The 19,377-nt window shown below is 40.8% G+C and overlaps 1 protein-coding gene across 3 annotated transcripts in view; it reads right to left on the bottom strand.

Moving 5' to 3' along the window:
* Positions 1-19,377, bottom strand: part of DAB2 (DAB adaptor protein 2) — a 60,201-nt gene that overhangs the window by 39,995 nt on the left and 829 nt on the right. Inside the window, exon 2 of one of the 3 annotated variants that reach the window (XM_025270568.3) lies at positions 18,874-18,980. The exons of the other annotated variants lie outside the window; for them this stretch is intronic. The gene's annotated coding sequence lies outside the window, so the exon portion shown is untranslated. The remainder of the gene's footprint in view (positions 1-18,873; positions 18,981-19,377) is intronic. 3 annotated transcript variants of the gene reach the window in all.

The raw sequence follows: 19,377 nt of genomic DNA, 5'->3' as shown, positions 1-19,377 counted from the left end.
GAAGCGACTTAGCAGCAGCATACCTACTAAAGCCTTTAGGTAAAAGCCACTCCTATATATTCCAAACATTAAATGTTAATAATCTAAATAAGTTTTCAGGAAGTCAATTTCTATTAGACGTTTGGCAATCATTTAAGTGATTTCTGCAAATTAAGTTAAAATGGAGGTGGTGTTTCAGTGAACGAAGTTAAGAGTTGTTAGAAAATGAAGATACAGGTTACTGGTTTTCTTTCTTGGTTGTAGTAATCAAGAAATACAAGGAAAGATCTCAAGTATCATCTTAATCTGTACAGATGTCGAAAAGTTTACTCTGGGATTTAAAGAGTGACTTTGAAGATTTTCTAACACATATAGTCCACTGGATTGTTTTCTTAAGTCATCTCTGCTAATATTAAAATCATCCCAGAGCTCGGTGGGTGGGGAGGGAATGACAAATTTGTGCCAGCTGCATAAAAAAAAAAAGGTACTTAAGAAAATTGTCCTGGTTATGTCATTATACGCATTTTCAAAGGCCCAAGTCTTGAATGTTTCATTTACTATTTTCTCTTTTTCAAAAGATAAGTTCCTGAGGTGGCATTAACCAATGACTTTGTGAGGAGCCTAGAAAAATGATACTTTTCTTGTCCAGTTCCAACATGATTGTTTTTTTACTGTTGATCTAGATATTTTTTCTACAAGATTGAAGAAGTAATCAGTGTCTTAACTTTATATTTACATGAAGTAATATTTAATGCAGTATGTTGTTTCCTATGCTGCTGCTGCGGCTAAGTCGCTTCAGTCGTGTCCGACTCTGTGTGACCCCAGAGACGGCAGCCCACCAGGCTCCCCCGTCCATGGGATTTTCCAGGCAAGAATACTGGAGTGGGTTGCCATTTCCTTCTCCAACGCATGAAAGTGAAAAGTGAAAGTGAAGTCGCTCAGTCGTGTCCGACCCTCAGCGACCCCATGGACTGCAGCCCACCAGGCTCCCCGGTCCATGGGATTTTCCAGGCAAGAGTACTGGAGTGGGGTGCCATTGCCTTCTCCGGTTGTTTCCTATAAACCTATACTATTAGCCTGATTAAACAGCATAGTTTGGGTATCTAATGGGCCTTTCCTGGTGGCTCAGTGGTAAAGAATCTGCCTGCCAATGCAGGAGACACAGGTTAGATCCCTGATCCAGGAAGATCCCACATGCTGTGGCGCAAGCACTGAGCCACTGTGGCACCATGTGCCATGACTCCTGAGCCTGTGCTCTAGAGCCAGAGACCTGCAACTTCTGAGTCCTAGTGCTGCACCTTCGGAAGCCCACGAACCTGAGAGCCTGTGCTCGGCAACAAGGCAAGCCTGTACACCACAACTAGAGAGTAGCCCTCACTTGCCACAACTGGGGAAAAGCCCTTGCAGCAATGAAGACACAGGACAGGAAAAAATAAATACATTACTTTAAAAATTTTATAAAGGCAACAAATGCATTAACTAAATAAACCATCAATTAATATAGAAGCAAAGGAATCGCTACTTCCCAAAGAGCTTAACATATTTGAAATGATAAATTTATATAGTAGGACAATCTATATAATTTTTCTGGCTTTCTGGACTATAAAGACATTTATTAGATCTGTCTCTGTGTCTGTTAAAATGTGTTATTCATCTGCAGCTTAAGATAGTGTGAATCTAATACTGGGTAACCCTCTATCCTTTCCAATTAAATGAATTTAACTTAATAGTGGGAGTACTATATTGTCTAACAGTTGTGCTAAAAGCCTGTGAACTGTATCTGTTTTCTAGTTCTCAGAGCTTTGACTACAAATTGTAAGAAATTAACACAACATTGTAAATTAAGTATATTTCAATAAAATTTTTTAAAAAATAAATTGTGTTGAATATTTGTCTTTTGCATTAAGTTACCATTTATAACCTGCTTAGCACTCATAGTTACCAAGTATCACCTCATGGTCAAGCCTTGACTTTAAGGCAAATAATTGCTCAAAAATTTAATTTGCTATGGGAAGACTTTCTCAGAATAAGCTGATGAGATGGGAATCCTCCCTGCTCCCAGGCCTGTTGCATGTACACCATCCCTGTTGGTTTTCATTGCCTTCTTAAGATGACAAATCGTGGGTGTGCCACACAGCTCTACAGATTGAGCATGAGATGAGCTAGTAGACTAGGGCTAGTAGAGCTTCCCAGGTGGTGCTAGTGGTAAAGAACCCACCTGCCAATGCAGGAGACGTAAGAGATGTGGCTTCGATCCCTGGGTCAGGAAGATTCCCTGGAGGAGGGCATAGTAACCCACTCCAATATTATTGCCTAGAGAATCCTATGGACAGAAGAGTGGGCTACAGTCCACAGGGCCAGAAAGAGTTGGACATGACTAAAGCGACATAATATGCACGCACGAACTAGTGGACATGGTTCCTTATCACTAGCCACTTTGCTGGGCTTCCACTGAAACCTTCTGACCCATTATGAGATATCATATTTATATTCAACTACAAAAAGGTTTCTGATTAGTCTTCACAGTCAGCATCGATGATTCACTGAGCAAGTGGTTTCATTAGCATTTAGAGCAATCTCATCTGAACAATTAATGACCTGTTGCAAAATTGTGTCCGCTAGGCAATTGACATTTAAATACTTAAGGAAATGGAGAAGGAAATGGCAACCCACTACAGTATTCTTGCCTGGAGAATTCCATGGACAGAGGAGCCTGGCAGGCTAGAGTCTGTGGGATCGCAAGAGTCGGACATGACTTAGCTACTAAACCACCACCACCACTTAAGGAAAACATGAATGGATTTAAGTGATTGGAAAGGGACTCCATTTGTAGCTTCTCTTTATGATCCTTATTATATATGGTCATTAAATAAAAGGAACTTTAGTTGGTCCTTAGAGTTGGTCTTTAGAGTCACTCCACAGTGGCATCTGCTATTTTCTAGTCTCATTATGTAGGCATTTTTAGCATGAGAGAATGCAATTAGATCATTTGTTTCCTTAGCCGAACTCTATAGCCCTGTGCAAAGACAAGTCTTTGAAAGCCGCTATTAAGTTCCTAATCCAATCTTTATTAAAAAGACTCAATATTGTACACAAGGAGGTTAAGACAAGTTCTTTAAAAAAAGCAATGATCAAGCTTTTCTATAATCCAATGATGTCTTCTACTGCAGTAAAACTTGAAATTAGAAATATATTTATAGTTTTAATTTTTTCTTTTCCATTATGGATAATTACAGGATATTGAATATAGTTCCCTGTGCTCTATAGTAGGACCTTGTTGTTTATCTATTTTATATATATTAGTTTGTAATATAGTTGTAATCGCTTTAAAAACCAGAATGTATAGAAGCATGTAGACAATGAGTTTCACCAAAGAAAACAGTGAGAAGAACAACAATAACATGCTTTCCTAGTCTCTCTAAGATAAGCAAAGTTTTACTTTTAAGATTAATTGTCAGCTCAGTTGGTAAGAATCCACCTGCAATGTGGGAGACCCCGGTTCAATCCCTGGGTTGGGAAGATTCCCCTGGAGAAGGGAAAGGCTACCCACTCCAGTATTCTGGCCTGGAGAATTCCATGGACTGTATAGTTCCTGTGGTCGCAAAGTATTGGACACGACTGAGCGACTTTCACTTTCATTTTCATCACAAGTAGGATGTGAATAAAATATCTGGCCATTCTCTCCAGAGTTGAGGTTCTCTAACTGAAATTGCATTCTACATTTTCATCGTCAACTAAGAGATTCTCTTAAGAGTCAAAGGCCACCCCTGTTGACTCTTAAGAGCGTTGTGCTTAGTCTGTGTGACCCCACAGATGGTGAATCACTGGCTACCCTAGATTTTGCTCCGAAGCCGCTACTAGAAAATTCAAAAGGCCCTCAAATACATCCAGCTTTTTTTTTTGCTATTGTTGAAAGCATAAGGGTTTAGTGATTGATACCTGCTCAAAGCCATTATACTTTAGAGCCTGGAAACAAAGTTAACCCCTGAATGCCAGTGATTAGTGCCAACTAGGTAATAAATCTACATCCCTACTATGTGCCAGGCACTCTTCTAGCACTTGAGATACATCAGTGAGTGAAATAAAGATCTATTCCCTTATAGAGTTTATTTATTTATTAAATTTATTTTTAACTGGAGGATAATTGCTTTACTCTATTATGTTGGTTTCTGCCATACATCTACATGAATCAGCCATAGGTATACATCTGTCCCCTCCCTCTTGAACCTCCCTCTCACCTCCCATCCCATCCCACCCTTCTAGATTGTCAGAGTACTGTGCTGAGCTCCCTGAGTCATATAGCAAATTCCCACTGGCAATCTATCTTAGATGTGGTAATGTATGTTTCAGAGCTACTCTGTCAATTCGTCCCACCCTCTCCTTCCCGCTGCTGTGTACACAAGTCTGTTCTCTGTGTCTGAGTCTCCATTGCTGACCTGCAGATGGGTTCATCAGTACCATCTTTCTAGATTCTATGTATATGCATTAATAATCCAATATTTGTTTTTTTTTTTTTTTGACTTACTTCACTCTGTATAATAGGTTCTAAGATCATCTACTTCATTAGAACTGACTCAAATTCATTCCTTTTTACCTTATGGGGTTTACACTCTAGCATGGGAAACCCATAAATGGACTATGGGTTTCAGAAGCTGACAGGTGGTCTGGAAAAAGACAGCAGAGTAAAGTAGGTTGGGAGTTCAGGGTTGGGGATGGCTTTAATAGGTTTTTTAGAAACACAGAAGGAATACCATATTTTTCAGCATTAAATTTATTGAATATTTATTACTTGCCCGGTGTGAGGCTATGTATCTCTTACTTAGTCCTAGAAGAAAGTATTGTCATCTCTATTTGACAAGCGTGGATGCTGAAGTACAGAAGTCAATCAGCTCCCTGAAAGTCACACGCATCTAATATCTATGCTCTGAATTTCTTTGTTTTAGAACAATACAGGCCTAAAGAGAGAATTTTTGTAGCTCTTCTGATAGGTGGAATGAACGTTAGCCAGATAAGACATTTGGGAAAGAGGAAGTGATAGCAATGAGAAAAGGATATTTATGTCATCTTGGCTAGAATACTGGACCCGTGCTGGGTTATATTATGAAAAAAAGGTTGAAAAGTGGGTCAGACTGGATTAGAGTGGATTTACAGAACTCTCTTTTGTCTAGACAGTACTGAGAAGACTTGTAGATTTTGAGCAATGGTGTGGAGGTCGAGGTGGTGACAAGTCTGTGTATGGAGCCATGGCATCAAAGAGCCAGATAGCTTTGTAGTAGGAGAGTTGCATGAACTTGCCATTTTGAGTGATTCAACACTGCCGGTTTCTTTCATTTACTTACGTGGCTAATCTTTTGGAAACAAAGCCTTTTAATTGAAAGGTTAAGGTCTGACAATGTTAAATGTCAGATTCAAGGTTATCCCATCTTACCAAGCTAAGATGCTTGGTGACCCTCAAACTTCAAATAAACAGTGTGTCCTAAAGATGGCTTAAAAAAAAAAAGAGGGGGGGCAATGCATCTTATAACTTTCATTCTAAAACCTAAAAGAAGAATTCTCATGCCAGTTTTATTATGTAAGTAAAGTGATATTTGCAACTTGAGCACCTAAAGGGACAACTTTTGTAAACGGCAACTGCGGACTAAAGTAGTCATGTCATTAGAGCTCCTTGCTTAAAGCAGAATATATAGCATTTTCCCATCGTGTATATGTTTCTTTATAAAACCACTGAGAGACTAGAAGGATCAATACCAAGGAAATGCTGGCTAAGAAGAGTGGCAGTAGGGTGAGAGCCAGATTTATGCTTCTAATAGATTTAGAATAGTGAGATTAGGGTGACATGTGCCTTTCTGCATTTCTAAAATGAAATTCCTTAGAGAAGTGCTAATTTGTCATATAGAAATATTTAAAATGTAGGTAAATCTATAGTCTAACTTGGGCTAAAGACAGAATCATGAAGCTACTCTAGGATCAGTCACCTGAAATTAAACTCAAAAGCTAAAAGAACCTACAAATTGAACTTGAACATCTCTGGAAGCATGTGGAATGCTGCCCACAGCAAGCCTTCCATACTGTCATCTTAGACTTCATTAACTGATGTTTACTTATCCAAAGGTGTTGAGGAAAGCTCCTGATACATTAAAACAAATGAACAGTAAGTTTTGAATCAAATGCTCACTATGGCTTGACAAAAACTCCTATGCTAGGATTTTTAAAGTTGGTCAGAGTATGGCCTAATGCCAATTTCCAGATTGGTTTCCTTAGATCCAGTGAGGTCTCTGTAGAGACCAAAGTCAGCATTTAAAAAACCTAACGGATATAAAATATTTACCTGTAATATAGTTGCACGCACAAATTAAAACCCAGCTTCCCTGATTTGAGCAGAAATTGTGCTGTGAAAGGGATAACCTTAATTATCCAGTACTGAGCCAAAGGTTTCATTTATTTTTCTCAATTTCTATTAGTTCTTTAGTAAATAGTTTGGTGGATGCTTTTAAAAGGAGAAACAGGAGAAGAATAAGAAGCTGTCCTTGGAGGAAATACCAGGTTGAGAACTATTCACCACTATGATTATTATCAGCCAGTGATTGCGTTCATGGGGTCAGATAGATTTGAGGGCCATGATGAACATTCCAGTGGTAGAGGTTAAACCAAGGACTTGAAAAGACTACACTATCTGTTAAATTTCAGTAACAGCTTGTTGGCCTTTCTCAGGCCCTGCGCTGATATAACTTCGAGGAACCTAGGGATATTGCTCATTATAAATAACCTTAAAATAAAAAAAAAAGACTCAAAACTATTTTGCTTATACCAAAGATAAGGCAAGCTGAAGCTCCCCATCTGCTCAATTTACAATAAATTCCAAATAATGTTGCAGATGAGTAGCTTGAGTCAGTCATTCACCTGGTGAATGTTTATTGAACACCTGCTGTGTACTAACACTGTATTATGCTATATATACAGTGACGAAAATAGATACAGCTCTCAAGGGGCTTACGGTGTAGGCAGAGGGGAGAAAATAAGCATGTAAAATAAGCTGAGTATTTTAGATGAAATATTTCCAATTAGGCTATAACGTTTCACTGCCATTAATAACGTTTAGTAAAAGAAGGTAAAATTAGACTACTTCAAGGAATTCTATAAATTGCTCGCTTTTAAATATTGACCATGGAAAGATGAAAATTTTGTCTAAGAGCATAATTTTCCTTTTCAAGACAGTTTAAAATGATGACATTTACTTAAAACATTAATTAGACGGGGGATATTTACATTGAATATTTGGGAGTATTCTATAACAATATTGGGCTTTCTTGGTGGCTTGGATAGCAATGCAGGAGACCCAAGTTCAATCCCTGGGACAAGAAGATCAGCTGAAAGAAAAGAATGGCTACCCACTCCAGTATTCTAGCCTAGAGAATTCCAAGGACAGAGGAGCAGAGTCGGGACACAACTGAACAACTAACACTTTTCACTATAATAATATTGCAATCTGGAAGACAGTATTGCATCTCTGTGACAGAGCCAGTGGGAGGAAAGAAATCTTGTGATATGTTAGATCATTAAGGACTGTCAACAATGTTTCCTGCAAAGTATCTTAAAACCAGAGCCCTGCATCAATGCTGTTTTCATAAACATGGGAAAGAAACACCATGCTCCTTTGACAGCAGTTTTGTCACTTCAGGAGCACAAGCAATTCAGAGATGACACAAACCACTATATTCTACAACCAAAAATAGTCTGTGGCACTCTTAATTACAAGATTTTTCTAAGAGTACAACAGTGTCACTTTCAGATCAGGCCAAACAACTGAACTGTGGATGTAAATGAATCAATATTTTGAAAATATAACCATGAGTCCCTACTAGTATCTTTGGTTCTTTAAAGAGCACTACTTCGTTTACAAAAGCATTACCAAGAGAATATTAGGTAACATTTGGTTAAGGTCAGCCTTCATCAAGAAAATGGCTTTCGTATGACTCAGGGAATTCAAACCAGGGCTTGGTAACAACCTAGAGAAGTGAAAAGGGGAGGGAAGCGAGAGGGCTGTTCAAGTGGGAGGGGACATGGATAAACCTACAGCGGATTCATGTTGATGTTTGGTAGAAACGAACACAATACTGTAAAGCAATTATTCTTCAATTAGAAGTAAATAATTTTTTTTTTTAAAAGGAAAATGGCTTCCCATCACCCTGAATAGCAAGGCCCTCAACAAGTGCTGGCTGCATGAAATACAAGAATCTGGATCCTAAAGCAGTGCACAGCTGCATCCACTGTTTCTATTATAGTATTACAGAGTTCTCGTACGGAAAGCTGAACATTTGTGTCTCTGCACACTATCAGAAGTACAGATTTTCTTTTCTTCATGGATATACCTAAAAGATCCACAATGAAGCTAAGATTGAATCTGAGACTGTTCACATGTCTGCTGAATGTGGCACACTTCTGGCCCTCTGTTTTCCATAATGGCTCTTCATTTCCATCTCTCCTCCCTCTCCACCAAAAATGAATTTGTTTCTACTTACTTCTGGCATTCCTTCCCAATCCTCCCTCATCACCATCCTGAATTCCTGCTTCCAAAAAAGCTGTACTACTTTGTGGCACATACCTTGCTCCTCAAAATTAGCCAACTCTTAACACAGTGCTATTTTGATAATTTTTAATAAACAAAAATGGACTGTTTTTCCAGTAGTCATGTATGGATGTGAGAGCTGGACCATAAAGAAAGCTGAGCATCAAAGGATTGATGCTTTTGAACTGTGGTGTTAGAGAAGACTCTTGAGAGTCCCTCGGACTGCAAGGAGATCAAACCAGTCAATCCTAAAGGAAATCAGTCCTGAATATTCGTTGAAAGGACTGATGCTGAAACTGAAACTCCAATACTTTGGCCACCTGATGTGAAGAACTGACTCATTGGAAAAGACCCTGATGCTGGAAAAGATTGAAGGTGGGAGGAGAAGGGGAAAACAGAGGATGAGATGGTTGGATGGTATCACCGACTCAATGGACATGAGTTTGAGCAGGTTCCAGAAGTTGATGATGGACAGGAAAGCCTGGCATGCTGCATTCCATGGGGTTGCAAAGAGTCAGACATGATTGAGCGACTGAACTGAACTGAACTGATACACACAGTACAGGTATTTCAGAATAGTAGAATATTTGAAGTAAAGAAGCTCTTCGTGGGGTGAATTCTACCTTTCATCTTCTCAAAAGGATGCAATGAGAATCTAAATTGTAAGAGACTTTAGTTGTCCCTGACCTATTTTCATGGTTGAATTCTTATAGTGGTGCCCTATCAGACCTCAGGGTTTTCTGATTTTATATTAATCAGGCATCACTGTTCAGTTCCTCCATTCAAAGTCAACCTGAGATTCAAAGCCTTGCAAAATTAGAATGCACACTAAATATATACATAGACACCTGTTCCCTGGAGAGGCTGATTGCTTCCATTTACCATGGACACACACACAATACCTTCTCTTATTATCTCCCTAGGCTATAGCATTGGCTGCCTTACCTACTTGTATTCCTACCCATCATTCAAAGTCCATCCAAGATGTGTCTACTATGTACAAAATAGATAACTAGTGGGAAGCTGCTATATAATACAAGGAGCCCAGCTTGGCACTGTGATGACTTAGAGGGATGGGATGGCGGTGGGGTTGGAGGGAGGCTCAGAGGAAGGGGCTGTTTGTTGTTCAGTTGAAAAGTCCTATTTGACTCTTTGCAACCCCATGAACTGCAGCACCACAGGCTTCCCCATCCTTCACTATCTCCCAGAGTTTGCTCAAATTCATGTCCATTGAATCGGTAATTCTATCTAACCATCTCACCCTCTGCTACTCCCAAAAAGCAGAGACATCACTTTGCCGATAAAGGTCAGTATAGTCAAAGCTATGGTTTTTCCAGTAATCATGTACAGATGTGAGAGTTAGACCATAATGAAGGTTAAGCACTGAAGAATTGATGCTTTTGAACTATGGAACTGGAGAAGACTCTTGAGAGTTCCTTAGACTGCAAGGAGATCAAATCAGTCAATCCTAAAGGAAATCAACCCTGAATAATCATTGGGAAGACTGATGCTGAAGCTGAAGATTCAATACTTTGACCACCTGACGCAAACAACCACCTCACTAGAAAAGAAGAAGGTGTAAGTATATGTGTATATATATATAAATATATAATTATGATTGATTCATGTTGTGTAGCAGAAACCAATACAACATTGTAAAACAATTATCCTCCAATTAAAAAATAACAACAACAAAAAAGAAATATTGTCTGAGGTCTTCACTGACCTCTCATTAGCCCTACCATTTCTCTACACTTGACCTATTGTTGCCCTCTGATCCATGTAGAAATCTTCCCCTAATTCAATGAAATGTTGAGGTCAGGGAATTATTTATCCTACTTTTCTAGCCCCACCCCCATCCCACTCAATATGCCAGCAAATTTGGAAAACACAGCAGTGGCCACAGGACTGGAAAAGGTCAGTTTTCATTCCAATCCCAAAGAAAGGCAATGCCAAAGAATGCCCAAACTACCACACAATTGCACTCATCTCACATGCTAGTAAAGTAATGCTCAAAATTCTCCAAGCCAGGCTTCAGCAATATGTGAACCGTGAACTTCCTGATGTTCAGGCTGGTTTTAGAAAAGGCAGAGGAACCAGAGATCAAATTGCCAACATCCGCTGGATCATCAAAAAAGCAAGAGAGTTCCAGAAAAACATCTATTTCTGCTTTATTGACTATACTAAAGCCTTTGACTGTGTGGATCACAATAAACTATGGAAAATTCTGAAAAAGATGGGAATACCAAACCACCTGATCTGCCTCTTGAGAAATCTGCATGCAAGTCAGGAAGCAACAGTTAGAACTGGACATGGAACAACAGACTAATTCCAAATAGGAAAAGTAATACGTCAAGGCTGTATATTGTCATCCTGCTTATTTAACTTATATGCAGAGAACATCATGAGAAATGCTGCGCTGGAAGAATCACAAGCTGGAATCAAGATTGCCGGGAGAAATATCAATAACCTCAGATATGCAGATGACACCACCCTTACGGCAGAAAGTGAAGAGAAAGTAGAAAGCCTCTTGATGAAAGTGAAAGAGGAGAGTGAAAAAGTTAGCTTAAAGCTCAACATTCAGAAAACTAAGGTCATGGCATCTGGCCCCATCACTTCATGGCAAGCAGATGGGGAAACAGTTGGAAACAGTGGCTGAGTTTATTTTTCTGGGCTCCAAAATCACTGCAGGTGGCAATTGCAGCCATGAAATTAAAAGACGATTACTCCTTGGAAAGAAAGTTATGACCAACCTAGATAGCATATTCAAGAGCAGAGACATTACTTTGCCAACAAAGGTCCGTCTAGTCAAGGCTATGGTTTTTCCAGTGGTCATGTATGGATGTGAGAGTTGGACTATAAAGAAAGCTGAGTGCCAAAGAATTGATGCTTTTGAACTGTGGTGTTGGAGAAGACTCTTGAGAGTCCTTTGGACTGCAAGGAGATCCAATCAGTCTGTCCTAAAGGAGATCAGTCCTGGGTTTTCACTGGTAGGACTGATTTTGAAGCTGAAACTCCAGTACTTTGGCCACCTGATGTGAAGAGCTGACTCAGTGGAAAAGACCCTGATGCTGGGAAAGACTGAGGGTAGGAGGAGAAGGGGATGACAGAGGATGAGATGGTTGGATGGCATCATCGACTCGATGGACATGGGTTTGGGTGGACTCTGGGAGTTGGTGATGGGCAGGGAGGCCTGGCGTGCTGCGGCTCATGGGGTCGCAAAGAGTCGGACACGACTGAGCGACTGAACTGAACTGACCCCCACGCTTGCCCCTCCACCCCCAGTCTGGTAAACAGTAGTGCCCTTAAAATATTAGGGGTAATACAAGGTTGCCATTTGTTCCTTAATATTAAAATCTTTACTTTTCTGATTTTTCATGAAATACAGGTTTTTCTTCAACTGCTGAGCAATCACCACTCAAACTCTTACTGCGAAGATAGCTAGGTTAATTGATCTGAGTCAGCATTATGTTCTCCTGATTTAATAAAGGGATCTACTGCTTAGCAGATAAAGATCTAAGTTCTTGCCCTGACATCCAATGCTCAGTGCAATACAGCTCTTGTGTTCAAATCTATCACCTCTGACCTCTCTACCATTTTGTACTTTCTCTTGTTCAGACTGGCCAGTCAGTATTCTTTGGGCATACATCTGCATGATATATTTATGAGCTTCTGCCTAGAACACATTTTTCTTCCTCGCTTTGCTGATCTGACTTCCACCATTAATTTAAAGACCAAGTCCATCATCACATGAGTCCTTTTCTTTCTCTGGACTCTACTGTATACCATTTAATTATAATAAAACAATATATTACTTGAGCGGTTGTCATTTTCTCTAAATTTCTTGTAGGAAGCAATTGTTGACAGTTATATGTTCCCTAGTGGGTGTTACCATTTAGATGCTAACTTTAAAGTTACCATTTAAAGTTACCACTAGAAAGTAGATGTAAATACTTTTATCCAAGTTTCAATTACAATCAACAAAAATTTCAGACCAGCTGACAAATCAAAAACCCCAAGAACAAGTTATTAGGCAGCCAAGCAAATATCTATGCATCAATATATCCTTCAGAAGACAGGTTGGACATTAAATAAAACTATCATTTCAATTCAAGTACATGAACACTTCTGAAAAGTTTCAGCTAACAGCCAAACCTTGGTCCAGGGAGCAATCAATATTAAATCTCCATACTGTCAACCACCTATGGCCAAAAGAGTCTGTTCGATCAGTTACATATTTGTTTTCTACTTTGAAGCTGGGGTTTTATTTAAGATGTCTGACTTCAGAGGCAAAGGTTTAAAAAAGAAATCCCAAAATGAAACTCCAAAATCACACCACCACCACTCAGTGCTGATGTAGTAAAGCAGAGCTGATATTTTCTTTGAAGGGAGATTTGAGCACCTACTATTTGTACCATTCCAATTTCTGATCCTTTGGTCTACAAGTTAAGTTCTATGTTTCCCATCAGGATTAATGTTGTGTCCCAAAGACAGACTGGTTCAGCAGTCTTCACAGGACTATGTGAACCCTCTGACAAATATTCACACACATGTGGCTTATTTCTGCTGCACTAAATGGTGACAAAAAGCATGTTAGAATCTGCACTACATATTATGGAAGATTAGAACAGGTCTTATTCCCTTAATAGGACACTTAAAATATGAAGAATAAGTGAGGTCACTGGGTGAAATGTTTATCAATAGAACAAGGAGGGCAGTTGCACCCAGCACAGATCCATTAAGGAAGTTATTCTTCACTTTCCAGTTCTTTGGGCATAGATTAATGCTAACCTCAGGAGGACGCAACTGCCCTGCCCAGAGTACATTTGAAAGGTGCCTTAAGAGCTAACATCTGTGTGCCTGTACCGGTCTATGAAGAGTTGCCACATTTTCTTGCTTGACCCTCACGTTTAATAGTTTCACGGTCTGTAAGAAAGATGGGCTTCTCGTTTGCAGCCCGAATCCATTCATCTCTAGATTTCAGTTTGCTTAACGACCACAAACAATGAAAACAGGACCATTTGTATCAGCTTAGTTACTATGGACACAGTCATTTGTGGTTCAGAGCCCAGGTTCTTAACCACTAACCTCTGCTGCCTCTTCAGAGTTCTAATTCTCTCCTACATCACACCCTTGTATCTTTCAATCTAAGAAGCGACCTCTGCTAAACACCAATCTCTCTGATTAACACCGGTGACTCTTAGGACAGTTGTGCAAGGTAAGTGAAGCGACTCAGGATCAGAGACATTGAGTATCATGCCTAAGAAGCAGCCATGCTGTCATTCCACTGCAGGACTAGAGTCTACTCTCTTTCCTTCATGTAACTCAAATGTTCTTCTAGATTCCTACTCACTGGGAGGTCTTCCATTGCTAGCCTAGCCACATACTTCACATAAAGGTATTTACTAAGGATTTTGATAAACATCAAGATTTTAATCATAAAGATTCATGCTTTCATCCTGACTCTACCACTTTCCTGGAATGATCTTTGGCAGGCTGATATCTATTGATCACACTGGAGCAAAGAAATGGAGATATTGTTTCTACCTTAAGTTATTTAACGTGAAAGTCAGATGGGAGAAGAACAGTACTGCATTAACCATAAAGCACTATAAAAACCAAATGCAACAGATTCATTTACCATGATGGAGCGGCCTTCATCTGTACTCTGGGCATGGCATGAAAAAACAAAATAAAACGTTTTATAGGTTAGAGAAAACCATCTGGCTCAAGAAGAATGATCTAGTTTACTGAAGTCTTTTTTAAAAAGAAGTAACGGGGACAGTTTTCTAATAAATGGAGATTAATTATGTTCCTTTAAAACCCCAGAAGAGGGAAAAGAATTTGGAAGCGAGGTGGTAATATAGAACTAAGGAGTAGATCGGTTTTCCTAGAATCAAAAAAGCAGTACTTGAGATAGCGGGAAAAAAATCAGGATCTGTGCTTTTTCATCTTTTTAAGATTCAGTTAAACTGAGCTCCGCTTAAATGCTTTGCTTTATTATTTCCATGATTGTAGGAATTCAGTTACTTTGTTATGCTTTCCATTGAACAACTGAGTTATGAAAGTTTCTCTTAGATCATGTGAAGGGTTTGTTGGAATACAGCTGGATGGACCCTACTGCTCATATTTGGTTTCGTGGGTCTGGGATAGGAACCAAGAATTTGCATTTCCAACAAGTTGCCAAGTGATGCTGATGTAGCTGATCTGGGGACTACACTCTGAGAGTTAGTCTGAGATGAGTTCTTTCTATCTGTGAACTACACACTCTAGCTAAGTGTCCAACACTGAAAGAATGAATGAATTTAACTGTTAAATGAGAACTTCCAGCAGTTTACCTGTCACACAAAGATCTAAGTCTGTTTCAGAGTAACACATTGCTAGAGAGAAATGGGGTCACTTTTTAGCCAGAGGAAACATTCAATCATAAATTCCTTGCCCAAATCTCTTCCAGGTTGGAGAAAGTTTCAAACCCAGCTTTTCCAGTATTTTTACTTTCAAACCCAGCAGCTCCTTCTCCTTTGTGGTTACCTAAATATCTAAGTGACAGCCTTATGCATTCTGCCTCCTGGTAACTTCCCTGCAGCTGAACATTCACTGGGGCTGCTCTGTTGACACAAAGTTCTTACCAGTTTGAAGAAGTTAAAGGTCACTTGCCCCTAGCTATCCCAGAGGCTAAGTTATAACTTATAGCAGCAGAGAGACACTGCTGGGCTGCTTCTACATTGAGGCAGCAGCTTTTATGTTCCTGAAATTTTATAAGTCTTAATGTTTTTTCTTTACTGTGATGATGTAAGTATGAGCTGGAGTTGGACAATTAGGAGTAAAGTTTTGGATTAAAATAAGTTTAGAAGGGAAAGATGAGGTAGGTCGAGAGGACATTCCATCTCACTAAAGAAAAAAAAGTAACTTCCATTTTTAGACCAGGAAGCAATTTGTTCAGATTTTGCTTACCCTAAGGTAGCAGGCTTCCTTCCAAGGTAGGAAAAAGATTTGGGAAGGGGAGTAACCATGGCAACCTGCCCAGCTCTATGGGCAAGGACAGTATGTGGCTCTAGGTACTTAGAAGGCTTTTTATTTCTAGTCTAGTTCCTCAGTTTAGTACAGGGGTCCCTCCCTTCCCCCTTCCTTTTACTCCAATGCTGACTTCTTAGGGAAGGACTGCTCCCCCTCTGTAGGGAGTCTGGGGGTGGGGGGAAAGACTGAAATGAGACCAGAGATCAGCTTGACCAAACCAAACTGCAAGCTCCAGGCAGAGAACAGAGAGTAACTCCCAGTTGGTTTAGAGTAAGCACAGCAAATTCCCTGGCTTTGTTCATATGAAGAGCTTAAGGGATTAACATTTTTCAGGTAGATGGGCAGTGTCCAACTTTGACAAAGATATTCCGCATTCTGCCTATAATTTTCACTAAAGATATGTAATTCAGCAGTTCAGGAGGCAAAATGAAAACAAAACAACGGAGTATAGGAGTCTAAGCATATTAGATTAACAGTCTTCCCAGCAAAACTGTGGGTAGGTATTATTCTCTTTGGATAAGAAAGCTTAAGTACAGAGAAGTGATGCAATTTGCTCAAGGTCACACAGGCAGCAGTGCAGTCCCTGGGATTTGAACTGAGGCCATAGGACTGCAGAACCCACTTGCTCACCACCACTCCCTGGCTTAGCTAGGTGGGAGGCAGAAACGGCCTGTGGGCCAGCGCTTTGTGTTCACTCTCAGCATATTTGTTCCCCTCACAGGAAATCAGTGTGTTCTTTGTAGAAGAAGGGGACTCCAAGGCCTGCTTTCCTTCTGAGTCACAGGATTAATCCAGTCAGGATACATAACCATGAGTTAGGTTTCCCTTAAATACAGAGATCTGGGGTTACAGCTATTTCAGCTAAATGTGATTTTGGCCAACCTCTGTGCAATTCAGTGGCACGGCTTCAACTTTAGAATTACACAGCAGCACCAGAGAATTTTTAGATATCACATCCTGTTCCTCAGGTGTTTCATACTGCCAGTCCTCATCCTGGTTCTGCTTGGAGGGCATGTGCATGCTCAGTCATGTCCAACTCTTGAGACCCCATGGACTGTAGCCTGCCAGGCTCCTCTTGTCCATGGAATTCTCCAGGCAAGAATACTGGAGTGGGTTGCCATTTCCTACTGCAAGGATCTTCCCAACCCAGGGATCAAAACTGTGTCTCCTGCATTGGCATGTAGATTCTTTAGCACTGAGCCACCAGGGAAGCCCCTGGAGAGTAGAGAGCCCTAGAAAGTGAAAGAAAGAAAGTGAAGTCGCTTAGTCGTGTCCGACTCTTTGCAACCCTGTGGAGTGTAGCCTACCAGGCTGCTCCATCCATGGGATTCTCCAGGCAAGAATACTGGAGGGGGTTGCCATTTCCTTCTCCAGGGGATCTTCCCGACCCAGGGATCAAACCCCAGTCTCCCGCATTTCAGGCAGACGCTTTACCCTCTGAGCCACCTTCCTGGGCCCTAAAGAGCCCTAGGCGTTTGGTCAAATACCAAAACTTCCTCAACCGGTCCACTTTCAAGTCTTTTCTCCTTAGGGCAACTTAGCACCCTGGAGCTCTGTCTTTGGTAGCCTTTTTAAGTATTTAAGTATCTTAGATTTGTCTTTAAGAAAAACACTGATTAAATCCTCAAGTTAGGAAAGACTGAGGAAGGGAAACATATGGAACCTTCAAAACTACGGCTTCCCTGGTGGGCTTCCCTGGTGATCCAGTGGTTAAGAATCCGCCTACCAATGCAGGGGACACAGGTTCGATCCTTGGTCTGGGAAGATCCCACATGCCACAGAGCAATTAACCCCACGTGTTACAACTAACTGAGCCCACACTCTAGTCCCTGTTCCACAACAAGAGAAGCCACTGCAATGAGAAGCCAACACACCACAAACAGTAAGTAGCCCTCATTCTTCGAAACTAGAGAAAGCCCGCACACAGCAACAAACATAATGCAGCCAGAAAAAAACAACTACCTAGGTAAAAAATATCTGCGGTAGCTAGTGTAGGTTTACAGACATATGAGGGTAGGATGGGAAATAAAACAGCACTTACTGGCTCTACCACCAAGAGTCCATGTCTCCACAAAGCCTCCTACTGACCAGGAGCCATGACCGAGGCTTCGCTCTTCCTCTCTGTAAATCCTCAGGTAACAGAGGCATGGCTGAGCAGGAAAATAAAGGTCACCCCAACCACCTGGACAGCCGCTTCCTGGGGTCCCTTCATGCCAACAAGCGTCTCAAAAGCAATTCTGTTCAACCCAAACAAGGTGGTTGAAAGTCATTTGACCTTTCAGGCAAAGCAAGGAGCAAGCCTAAGGCACAGGAATTTGGACGTTTAGTTGAATCCACAACTATAAAAAGTCTTGAGTGGAAATGCAGATCCTAATTTCTGCCCTTAACAATGAGGCAAGGCCTTGAATAAGCAATGGGACTCCCTTCCATCTCTCACATCCTCAGGAGAAAATCAGCTTGTGTCTAAGACCACCAGAATGGCAGCTACCTATGTGTCAGAGCTGAAAGCTGGGAGACGGTCCTCTACCTTCTATTTTAAAATGGAGGAGGGTAGAGCTTGAGAAGGACTTATTTCTAGGGCGTCCATTTGGATAAGAAGGAAGAGAGCTGGGAGTGGGAAGGGAAGGGAAAATGAAGTTATTCATCATCAACAGGAGAAAGAATCCAGTCTGCCTTAGGAGGAGACTGACGAGGGATTTAGAAGTAATCTGTCCCAGAAATACACACTGGAAAGTAATCCACCAGGCCTCCTTTGTGCTTTTCCGACAAGATTGCACATTGTATTAGGTGTAGCCACATACCTAGCACTTCAACCAAAAGGGGTGAATTCTCATGGCAACAAACTTTCTTACAGTGTCATGGAGGCCCATCTCCCCTCAAAGAAGAGACAGAACCTGGTGAGAGGTAGAGTGGGCACCTGCCCTGGAGAAGAGTAGCCTAATCAAGGTCTGGCTGCTGGTTTAAGAAGCCAGGTGCAGGTGACCCAGAGCAAGGGAGACAAGCCTTTTGGTAGCCGTCAAGCTCCCCTATTCCCAGTAGTTTTTCCCTCACCAATAGCCAGGAGATGCTCCTGTGTGGGGAGCCAACCTCAAGCCTGCAGGAAGATCAATTAAAATCCCATCAAAGCCATTTCGAGAGCCTTATTGGACATCTCGAAGGCATTTTTTTTGCAGCTGCTTTCTTTTCCTCAGCCATTCCTTCTATTTGAGTTACTTCTGTCTCACCTCCTTCTACCTCACTCCCCTGCTTTGTCTGATTAGAGCCAGAAATTTTTTCATTAAGTCACTTTATAGTGCAATAACAACATTTACTATTCATGAAGTCGCCCCTCCAGAATTTTTAAGTCTTTCCATGTGTCTGGAAGCTGATTTCTGCTCTTCTCGTTTTACAGAGCGCCTCTCTTCCTTCCAAACACAAACTAAAAAAAAAAAAAAAAGAGGATAAGGTGGGGGTGGAGATAACATCCAGATTCTTTAAGCATTTTTATTTAATCTAGTTAGATTTCCCTTTGGACTCAAAGGGCTCCCTGCTAAAACTGACTGCGGACCTGAATTCCTTGCTAAGAATTAAGTCAAGAGGGAAGGACGGCAGGAACAAATAACACAGTCAGCTCCATGCTATGAAACCCGGCTCCACGGTGTTAACCCATTCATTCTTTTCCCCCCTTCCTAAAATTCATCCTTAATCTTTCTAGATTACAGCAAGCAGGCAAACACCTTTTAAATCCCCGGAGGATTTCAAACAAGTTTGTTCAGTCTCTTGGGCAGATACTTTCTTAAGAATGCGGGTGTAAGACAAAGTTCACATTTTAACGC

Source organism: Bubalus bubalis, chromosome 19 (assembly GCF_019923935.1).
Source record: "Bubalus bubalis isolate 160015118507 breed Murrah chromosome 19, NDDB_SH_1, whole genome shotgun sequence".
Classification (NCBI taxonomy): domain Eukaryota; kingdom Metazoa; phylum Chordata; class Mammalia; order Artiodactyla; family Bovidae; genus Bubalus; species Bubalus bubalis.
Note: the sequence above shows the minus strand (reverse complement) of the source record. Positions and strands in the feature narration are given on the sequence as shown.